Raw genomic sequence first — 11,836 nt, 5'->3', positions numbered from 1 at the left:
ACTAACCAGTTGAAAAAATCATTTCTGGTGGTCATGACAAATAAATGTCTTTCACATTTACAACATGTTAAAGAGATTAAAATGCGTAAACCAACTTTACTGAACATTTAAAGTAAAGAGTGAGAACAAACCTGAGGCTGGCTGATTTACATCTGGCAGAAGTTGTGAGATTATCTAAATGTTTAGGTATAACTTCCTTAAAACACCGCTATTTAGCATTTATAAGCACTATAACTATTTAATAAACAGTTTGTAAGACATTATGATGTATTTGAGGGCAGCTAAAAGAACATTTTGTATTAGTAATATTTTATAACTTCTCCAATGAAGACATATTTTATATTACAGCTGTGTTTATTAGCACTATATTGGCATTCATTACCTGTTTGTACACCAGCCTCTACTGATGAACGCTCACAGGAGGAGTTTGTTTCTGTTCTGAGAGGAATATAGTTCACCAGTAGGTGGCGCTGCAGCCTTTATTTATCCATCCACGAGCAAGTCAGTGAAGGATCACCAGAGTCACACCGTTTTGAACCGTTTTTCTTACTTCAAAACTTTAAAAAAGATAAAAAATACTATATTTTTTGCCCTTTGGGTGTTTTTTATCACAGACCTCAACTGTAAAAAAAGTTATTTGTAAATTATTAACATTATGATTTTTGACATCTTTTTGGCCAGAGCTCTTAATTCCTCAGCGAGCAGGTTCAACGATTTTATTTATAAACTGCTTAATTAATTTTCACTTTCCTCAAATAGCAGAACTCACACTCACACAGTCACCAGGTATTAAACCATTCATCCATGACGTGTTGGTCTAAATGACCATGAAGGTCTAAAAAGCCCAGGTGACCTCAAAATCTCCCACCGTGCAGGAGCTCATTCAGGAATCTGTGAGTTTGGGAAGCTGCTTCAGGCGATTCAGATTTTAGATTGTAAAGCTAATGAGCTAATCGGGCCTCAGTGACCCTCAAACCTAAAACCAACTACCGTAATCTGATTATGCAACTCCCCCTAAAGACACAGGATCACCAGCAAACACCCCGGGTCCTTGGGAACAGTTTACCCACATGTTGGCTCATGTTTGGGCTTTATGGGGATTCAATCACTCAAATGTAATCAGATGATTTGTGTTCAACACCCTCAGCTGGATAAATCACTGTCACATTATAGACCAATAGCTGTATACTGTATATTCTTAAGTATGTACTCTCTGACCCAGACTAGGCTAATTGAGAAACTACTTTTCTGAAAAAAAAGAGGGCAAGAGGTTAATCTTTTGTGAAGTTAAATTATGTGAAACTTACTCAAGGGAACTGGAAGGATTTTCCTTTATGTGGGTCAGGCTGTGTCTCGTAGATTAACACCGGAGAAGAAGGGTTACGTTGGCAGTTTTCCTGTGTGTACGTGTGGACTGCAGAGTGTGTGAAAAGTGACATTTTGCACCCACAAGCTGCTACAAAGAATTTCACGAGCACTCAGCAGTCATCAGGAATTCCTCTGGCCTTGGGTTGCATAACTGGGTCATTGAGTTATACTCACCCAGGGAAGTCTCTGCAAGTAAGCCCAAAGTATTCTAAGGGTGGGGGGGAAGCCAAATGGTCCACCCATGCGAGGATGGAGGGGAGTTTCATGAGCAAAGGAAATTGATGGAGGAGGAGATCTGACAGGATCATCCTCACAGGATTGGTTTGATGTGGAGGAGGACAGCCAACATCTGGTGGACAGCCGGACACTGAAACGCGCAAACACACCAACAAGCATTAGGTATTAGGCAATGGGGAAAAATAGGGATGTTGGTCAAGCTGAGCATTGCTGTAGTTATCTTTATTATTTTTGCACAGTTTGATGTGGGAGTTATTCGGAGGAGAAGCCGTCAGAGAGCGTGAAGGAACACAAACAGTGATTACATTCTTCAAGGTTATTGGAAAGATACTCGTGTTATTTAGGGTCTGTACAGGCCAGAAAGTGTGTGTCACAAAGATTGTTTTTAGAAGAGATGAGATCATCGCTGTACCAAGTGCGCCCTAGCACAGGTAGGAAGATGAGAGTATACAGACAAGTATAAGTTTTCACCCGGCAACATTTTTAACAACACACAATACCAATCAGAGAGCTCGTGTTTGATATTCGACCAATCGGACACTTCGTCCCATCAGGAGGAGCGTAGCGCGAAAAGCTGTAACGATGACGACGGGACAGATGTTTCGTTCTGACTCCACGCCTTTCGAACTTTCGGATCTGCAAACCTGAAGAATAAAATGTTATCTGTTCTTATGTTAGTGGTAAGTTATTAATGCTAAAGAAGACCGAAAACAGTGAGAAGAAAACCCCAGCGACAGAATATCAGTTTTTATTTAGCAGCCCATCTGATCACATGCAGTAGATGTTTTAGATCCGTGGTGCAAATACAAAGACTGTTTGTTTTGTGGAAAACCTTGAGGAGGGCCAGATGATACATTTGCCTTATTGTTTACCTTCTGTTGCTAATCCTCGTTTATATGAATCACATGCTGGACCTTTTAAGCATCGAGGAGCTCTGCTATTAAAAGCACTGCGAATGACTGATGATGCTGTCGTTGCTGCGGGTAGATTTCCAACACAGTTGGTTCCTCACACACTTGTCCTTTCCAGATCTGCTGACTGATCGCTCTCTTTTCATCGGTTACTTTAATCATACTGTGTGGTTCACCAAACGATTTTAGCCAGGCACGTGAATGAAAATGCAGGTTTAGGAGACATAGCATCGCTCTAGACCTACGTTCACGATTACATAATTCATCAACATAATGTGGAAAAGTTTCTAATTAAGTATCTGCCAAGTGGCAAACGGCTTACACAGAAAGTATCTGCAAAATGTTCGGTGACACCATTTGTTTTTTTTACAGTATCTGCTCATAGCAATGAACTAAAGCATGATAACATGGTTAAGGTTGGGGAAAGATCATGCGCAAAACATCAAGTTAGTGGCTTGAATCATCAATCAAGTGAGAAGTGGAGTCATTCTCTCATAGACTTCTATAATCAGACTTCTTTTTGCAAACAGAGGAGTCGCCCCCTGCTGGCCATTAGAAGGAATGCAGGTTTAAAGCACTTCTGCATCACTTTTCAAAACAGGAGGTTGAGTCTGGTTGGTGATGGATGGATGGTGGCCCGGGGTCCCCCTTGCTGCTCCAGGACCCTTATTGCTACGCCCCTGTTTTGTTCCATCTCCTGCTATTGGGCTGTATGTCCAGCGGTGACAGTGATGCAACAGAGCCAGAGAGAAGTTAGTAGCATTAAAAAAAGGACCCAGTACCTGCCTCGGGGCTCTAATGCATTTTGTAAATGGATTATATTCTGGTGGTGTATAAATACAAAGTAACCAGCTGGCCTGCTATTTGTCGGAATCTGGACCAGTCAGAGAGACCCCCCCCCCCCCCCCTGCCTCCCCCCTGCAGCCCGTCTCCCTGTGCCAGCTGCATAACTGCGGAGCGTTGAGATGAGTTTTGCTGCTGAATGAGAGGCGACAATAACAAGACGAACGAATGCATGAGCGTTAGTGCGCACGAAGCGACGTGCTGCTCAAATGTGAGGGCATCGCGCGCCACTTGTATGAGGGTAAGTGGGCTTCTCATGCGTCCGCCATAGAAAGTAATGGACGGGTGTTCAGAATGCCAACAATACTGAGCCCGGGGGTGCGAGGGGGGGGGGGGGGGGGGGGGGGAGCATAAGGGATGTCCACAAAGTGCACGTTGCTATTCTCTGCTAGGCTAATGCAGATGTTTGGTTTACAGCCGATTCTGTACAGCTGCTGGAGCTCCAGCTGAAACGGTGACAAGGTCACCAAGTCGCAGAGCTTCTGCATCACCAACTGCTGATGTGAGACCAAGGGCATTTAGCTGATAGCTGTATTTGATATGTGATATCAGAGAGACTATATGCACGTATGCTGCTGCTTTACAGGTCTATATTAAGACCTGGAATATATATATCTCTGTCAAATAATCAAACGTGCATGTTGTGATAGCTGCAGAGGAAGTTGAAAGCTGACCTCGCTTTGGACTCAAAGTTGTTGTGGGCCAGAGGTGGAGACTTGTACACAGTCTGAGTTGAGGCATCACAGCAGGTGACAGTGTGAGAATGTAAATCTTCCTCACACACACACTTCACAGTGGGGGGCAGCATGAAAGAGCTCCGAGAATAGACCCTGTTGAGTTTAAAACACTACCGTACCATGTAAACACTTGGTACTATGTTGTACTATGTTTTCAGTGCACACACACACACAAACACCACGCATTTCAAACCCCTCTCCTCAGTGTGCTTGATACAATGTTGGTGGAGAGTGTGTTTGATCACTTTTGAAGCAGCTTGCTTATCAGCGGTCCTGGGGCTTTGAGAACGCTGCTATTCTCACAGTGATAAGTGTTTCTGTTGATGTCAGTTTTCATGTGCAGTGAGCGAGATGCTCAAGAAGCTGGTGCTGGTGCTGAAACATCATTAGAAAAGGAATAAATGGCAATTTTGATTACTGGTTAATTGTTTTAAGTGATTTATCAAATAAAAATGGCAAACATGTGTAGGTTTAAGCTTCTCCAGTGTAAACTAAATGTAAACTGAATCCATTTAACCCTGCATCACCCTGATGACATCACTATGACATCATGGAGGGTTATTTTCTAAGACATGACGAAGCTCAAACATGCAGAGTCCTATACTCCTTTTACTAGAAAACTGTCCGTCAATCAATTATTCAGAGGAATTAAACAGATAGATGAATTGATAATGAAAAATAATCCCTTGTGATATCCCTGATATTCCTATCTGTCGTAGTCTTCTCAAGTAGCAGAAGCAGAAGTCTTATAGTTTAGGTCACAAGCTAGAAGTGGGACACCATGCCTTCAGCCAATCAGCCGTCAGCTCCACCTCAACATGAGTTACTGTCTCTTTGCAGCAGCTCTCTCAATCACCGATTCACCCACCACAACCGTGTGTCCCCAGACAACTAGACGACTATAATGAGAGCGCTCCGTCTGAAGACCTGGGAAACGGCACATAAAATAAGCATGTAGCACGGTAATATGATGCAGTGGAGCGAAACCGGGCTACTCATCAAAAGCCCCATTGTGTTTACAACCAGACGCCCTCTGATACACAAGGTCATGAACACTGAACAATCAGGGAGGTTTACTGAGTGCAAAGCAGGAGCTGGGAAGTATACAAGAGCCGACTATCAATTAATCTGTTGATTTATTTCAATGATTTGGTTAATTGTTTAATGTATGAAATGTCAAAATACTGAAAAACGTCCTCCACCGAGTCTTCAAATTATTTCTTTATTTCATTTTAAAGTATTCATCGAATTTCAATTCGATGAATACTTTTGTTTTTGACCAAATACCTGCAGATCTAGTGACCTTCTCATCAGCCTCAGCTGAAATTTGAGTTTGGTACTAATTAGCAAATGTTAGCTTGCTGACACGCTAAACTGAATATTTTGTATTTGTTGCTTGCATGTGTGTGGTCTGTCCTGATGTTTGGTTTGTGTGCAGTATCACATTCTCTCACATGTAAACTGACCTGACGCCTAAAAGACGGAGGGAAGGAAGGAGCAGGGAACGGTTGTATTGAGAAAGCTCCTCTTGTTATCTGAAAGAAAATACTGATTTTAAAAATCCCCAAGATAAAATACTTTGAGCATATTTGTTCTGAAAATACTTCTTGCCACGGGTCAGTTTAGTTTAAAGTCATTGGAATGTTGCTTCATTAACTTTCCATAAGTAAATAAGCTTAGGTTTGTTTTTACATCTTGAATAAAACATCTTATACACACACACACACACACACACACACACACACACACACACACACACACACACACAGGAGGCGAATTGGGGTCAGTTTGGTTTTTATCAACACATTTTCACACAGATTTGTTTTCATCACACTGGTGAAATTAAAGCAGTTTATTTTACAATAAAAGAACGAGCTACTCATAATGTTTCTGCATGAAGTTTAAAAGGTTAAGAAAGCAATTTTTCATCAGCGGATGTGATTATATAACTTCCCCACGTTGGTTCAGGGAAACTCCAAGGAATAATCGCTAACATATGTTAGACATTTAAAACCTTTAAATAACATTGGAACATCCAGCGGTTTTATGTTTGTCACTCTTCACGTCCGCAAAGCGAACTGCCTGCACAAAACGAAGTAAAGCGCTTTTTAATCACTTCATCAATGAATTGCTCTGCTTAGAGTTGAACCTCAGCTTCAGGAGGAACAATTTCACACTTTTACAGATGAAAATAGAGATGCATCTTAACTCTGTCCGCGTGTATTTAGTAGGAAATCGACCACAATCTGTTGAGCTTCTGTGGGAATATGGTGGTTTTGGGTCACTGCCATTTGGTCCTGATGACTTTTCAGAATTTCATGAGAATTGCTTCTCAACGTGATTTTGAACTGAAGACGTATTTCAGAAGTCTGTCACAGGAAATGATGCATGACTTCTGTTTGGGTACAATACAATGGACTTTCAGATGCTCTATATCGTGGATTGGAGTGGACGGAGTAATACTCCTCCCAAATAAGACTTTTGGAGTTTTATTGTGGTTGTTCATAAGAGGTCTAACAAGAAGTCAGACCTCTTTGGGAACCCCAAACATAATTTACGTCAGCTTCATCAAAGCTGCAAGCCCAGTTCATTAAAAGGTGAACAAACTGGGTTTTAATGATGTCCGACCAAGTGAGGCCAACTTCAGCAGAGCACACAGGTTAAAATAATCGCACAATAAACTGTGCATGACTTATGCGGTACGGTTAAGATTCGGGAAAGATTGTGGTTACTGCCTGTGACGACATGCTACATGCAGCCGCCTCTCCGACCTCCACCCTTACTCTCCACCTCGCCACATGAAGGTCACACTATTTCCTGCTTTGGCACTGAACATTGACTTTGGACATACATCTTGAATGTTATTCCCAGTGCTGAAGCTGTGGCCACATTTACATTGGCATAAACCAAAGCTAATACAAGATGTGATACGCATTGTTCCTTCTCCTGGCTATCATTGCTGAATGTGTAGCTGTGACCTTGTTGTGCATTGGAGAGATTTTCTGCTGAATAGCCGAGGAAACGAGACCACACACAGAGTTGATTAAACACGGTTTCTCTAAGAGGCATTATGCACAAATCAATGAAATGCAAAATTTAAGATTTGGATGACAAAAGGAACAGATTAACTGCCAAGATGGATCTGAATAAAGTTCCACTTAACCTCAACTGGAAATATAGTAAAACTTAATTTCCAGTTAATATACACATCCAAGAGATTTAGGGAAGACTATTGCTGCACTCCTTGTTATATACGGAGCCTGCCGGATGAACTACTGTACATCCCAGAGAGAAAAATAGTTCAGAGTCTTGAGACTAAGTTTAGGTACATTTTTAAAAACACACAAGACATTCACTCATTTTGAGGTTTGTGGTTTTTTTACTCTGACGACATTACTCAACCTGTCTAGACTGCCTCTCCCCCCCGACAACCACAACTTAACTTCAGCAGAGTTTAGTCACCTAACTTAGTTGTTGGCGGGCAGGACAGGTTTCAGTCTCTGCTATGTTTGGTTCAAGCTATTGCAATACTTTCTATTAACAACCGTTTTGTTTAGTCTGAATGATGCTACAAGGTAAACATTTCCTTATGCTGTGCCGTATTCAGATCATTATTTTAACTGAAGACATGTTTGATTATGTAGTCAATTTACCTACAAAATAAACTGTTATTACATGCAGAGCTGAAACGATAATTAACTGATTCGGACAAAAAAATGTATCTGGCATTTCGTTGTAATTATTAACTGTTTAAATCCTAAATTGTATACCTTTTGGCTTTTGGATTATCAGACAAAAAAGTTGTTTAAAGACTCACTTTTGGCTCTGGAGACTTATATTTGACATAATTAAAAACATATTGACTTGTTTACTTGCATTTTTCGTAACCTCAAGGCGTTCCAAACATGTTGAATTAATTTCCTACTTCATAAAAAAAAAAAAAAAAGTGCTCAGGATCTCCACAGCGTGACTTTAATCTGCATTGATAGACCTCAGTCGGCTACTTTGCTACTCTATTAGTGATCTGCAAACACCAACGACTGTCAGGTCTCCACGTGTAAACTGAGGTTTCACCTTTCATGCGGGGACACAGTGCACAACTAAAAGCAGGAAAATGTGAGAACAAGAAAGCGTTTCAGTGTCAAGAAGCCAGGAGTATTTAACAGAAACATGTCTTTAATAGTAATATGATAATGTAGCAGTTGGACCTCGCTCAGTAATGTGGAACTGAACCCTTCCCTGATCAGTGAGTTGGAATTCTGTGACGATCACTGGGGTTTGTGACACATTTCACATGCGGGTGGTGGAACACGCATGTGGCGGATACGTCTCACTTAATCATATTGGTGTCAAGACTGCCATGCTGTCTGTAGGCAGCTGAGGGATCTGGTAGCAGCTTCTGAAAATACTTTATCTCAGCATACATAAAAAAACAGGGACCCTCATAAGGACAGATAGACAGTAAAAACCTTCTTGGAATTCAGAGCTGTGATACACCAACTTTCTACAAGAGAAAGAGTTTAAAAGCCCACTCGGGTGTTTTCACTTGTGGTGGCTGATTGGACCTCTGCTCAGCAATGTGTGGGTGTTAACAAGCTGGGATTGATTGACATCTGCCTCTCTCTGTTTTTAGTTTAGTTGTGTGGGACAGCTCACACCTTTAATATTCTTATTAGCACATGGACTTTGATGTCCTCATGTAATATCTGGAATAGAAAAACCTGTGCCTTTTAAAATGATGTAGAAGTGTACTCCAGGCTGCATCAGGAGAGACGTCAGAGTTTGGGTCCATAATACACCGGAGCACACGACTTTAAAGTCCAAAACTTTAACTGGTTGGTTCACCCAAACATATCTTCGGTTTTACCTGTATTTCATTTGTGGTGCTCACAATCACTGAAAAAAATACATTAAAAATTCTAAATATTAAACAGTTTAAACACACAGTTTTCATTGGAGCATCGAATTATAGTCCATATATAATAATCGTGATAGTCATCAGTTATTCAACAAGGCTACATCCTGGGCTAATTGACCCCCAACATCTGGAAGAATTGTAAAAAAAAATATCATTGTATTAATCAAGCTTTCTTTAACAATGATCACCTTAAGTATGCCTCTGTGGCTCCGATGGCTTCAACAGATGGCCTCCAGGGTCCAGAGAGTCAAGCAAACAAGAGAAGAGGGCTGCAAACAGTCTCGGTTTAATGGGCTGGTATCAATACGACTGGAAAATACAGCTGGTGACGTCTCACGCAACAATAGAGAGAACAATTGAGTAATGGTTTTCAAATGGGCAAACAGGATGCTTAATTAATGGACATAACCACCCCACAGAAAACATGGTAATGGCAGCACTCCAAAATCTTAAAAGAAACAAGACCTTGCCCTCAGTTACCTCTTGATTATTTTCCAAATCAGGACAGGATGGCTGACAGCCTCTGATAAGATAAAAGGATGGGCCGGGGTGATGACTGATAAGGACGATGTTTGGATAGCGTGCCACAGAGAGAAATCGGTGAAGACAAGAGTAGATGTATAGACGGTAACACAGGACCAAAAGTATTTAAACAGCTGAGACTGTCAGCAGGGAATTCAGATTTACTGAACTGATTTAACAGATGATCTTATGTATGTGGGGACATACGTGCACACATGTGCACTCACACTTTAGTTGGTAAATCTGACATGTAGTGCACTATGATGCAATTTATAAATGTATGACTGCAGCTAAAGTCTGTACTGTAGAATGTAGAGGATTGTGTGTCAGAATACTCAGAAAAGCCGGCTGGCTTGCATGCTGCAGAATGCGAGCAGATGCAGCAGGATATCCTGATATTTTTGGCATGTTGTGTATTTGACATACTACGTATTGGGAAATAATAAATGAACTTTCTGGCACACTAAATAGTAAACTAGTATGGGTGTCAGAATGCACAGAAAGTTTCAACCCCTTTAGACTGCAGCAGTTTGATGCCCGTGAGATGTGGATATAACCGTTAACACCCAGACCTTTAACACACTGTTACTTCACTGGTTTCATTTAAGAAAAACAGCACAGGAATGAAGAAATGAAAAGAATGCACGCTCACACAATCCTCCTCCTTGTTTGCACAACAGACTCTGAACTTTGTATAATTCCAAAATTTTATGAGCATTCGTTTGAAGAAGATTAAGTACTCACTGTTGGGCCAAAATGATTGAACTTCAAGGCCGTTTCAGTTTCTCTCATTTACACCATGATGACACTTGTTTATCATTGTTGAAATGAATAATCAGGTTATTGATATCTGCGGAAACACAACCAATGTTATTGAGCTTTATTTAACAAAGTATTGACGGGCATATCGGAAACTCAGCGATAAACATTTCAGCTACAAATTATAGGCCACTAAATCTAAAATATATTTGGCAACGTGGCTTCATTTTTTAGATAAGTTTGCACCCAAAATCTAAGCCTTTCACAACATTTAGCACATACCAAATTATTGATAAATTAGGATTGTTCAGATGTTTTTGAGGATTTGGTCTGATTCCTATGGTTGAAGCCTACCACAAGTGCAGAATGTTTGTGGCTTTTGCCAATTTTGAAGTTGCTGGACATAAACTGAAGAGGTGAATCCTATAATGGACTGTCTCAAACTCACCTCTTGTCTCTAAATGCACCACTGGATTAAGAGGAATTCATTGTCTGGGCAGTAGCAGACTATCGGACGGACCATCGTGACAGGGATTTCATGCTAGAGCGTGACCCTTGGGGACCACTCACCCTCTGTTGGGAATTTGAAGGTAAAGATGAGGAGGGATTTCACTCTCACAGACCTCCCTGAGGACTTTTTTTCCTTTGTTTGCCTGTTTTTGTTGCTTCAGTCCGAAACCTTAATCCTCCAAAAAGGAGCCAGGCCTCGAAATTCTTAATCCCAAGTGGGATTTACTTCTTTCCCTCTGTGTCTCCGGAGCCATTTAGGGGTTGAAGAGGCCATCCATTGGAATTCCTTTTCCTATCCGCTGTCTCAGTATGTGGTCAGAAAGCCACTTCCAGCCCATTCATGTCATGCCCTCCTCCTCCTCTCCCCGAGCTCGCCTCTTATGCCACAGACTTCACAGGATCTTCTCAAATTAGACATGTATGATGTTTGTTTGCTCGTAAACCTGTGTTCTAAAAATGGCACGAGAGGGAACTGTCTGCAGGAAGTGTTGGAGTTCATGACATAAGATTTGCGAATGACAATAGAAACAAAAAAGAGGCCGTTGAATCTGGATTCTTCTTGACAATGTTTAACAAGCAATGGGCTTCTGATCAGGTGGATTTGGCTCATTGTTCAGCTTTTTGCAGGCTGCAAACGTCTCCGCTGGTTACTGGCAGATATTGTGTCACACAGGTGCCTCATGGTGATCAGTTAGTGGCAAAGACCTCAACCACAGGCACCTGTTGAGCTACAGTTGAGACTGTTTTTAACTGTTCATCTCTTCGTGGATATTCGGTGTCTGTCTGATGAAGGAGGTGTCCCGTAGAAACCATCCTCTCTCTTTCTTTCTTGTCGTCGTTTCTATTTCCTTTGTGTCTTTTCCATGGAAAAACACGGTCAAGGCTGCGGCATGCTGCGCCGAGAGGCTGCCGACGCACAAGCCAACAAAAATTACAGTGAGAGGAACGCACAGAGTATAGAGAGAAGGGAGCAGTTGTAAAGAGACACATTCAGCAACAGGACATAAAGATATTTCTATGGCCTTTGGTGG

The sequence above is a fragment of the Pholis gunnellus genome (genome assembly GCF_910591455.1).
Source record: "Pholis gunnellus genome assembly, chromosome: 11".
Classification (NCBI taxonomy): Eukaryota; Metazoa; Chordata; class Actinopteri; order Perciformes; family Pholidae; genus Pholis; species Pholis gunnellus.
Note: the sequence above shows the minus strand (reverse complement) of the source record.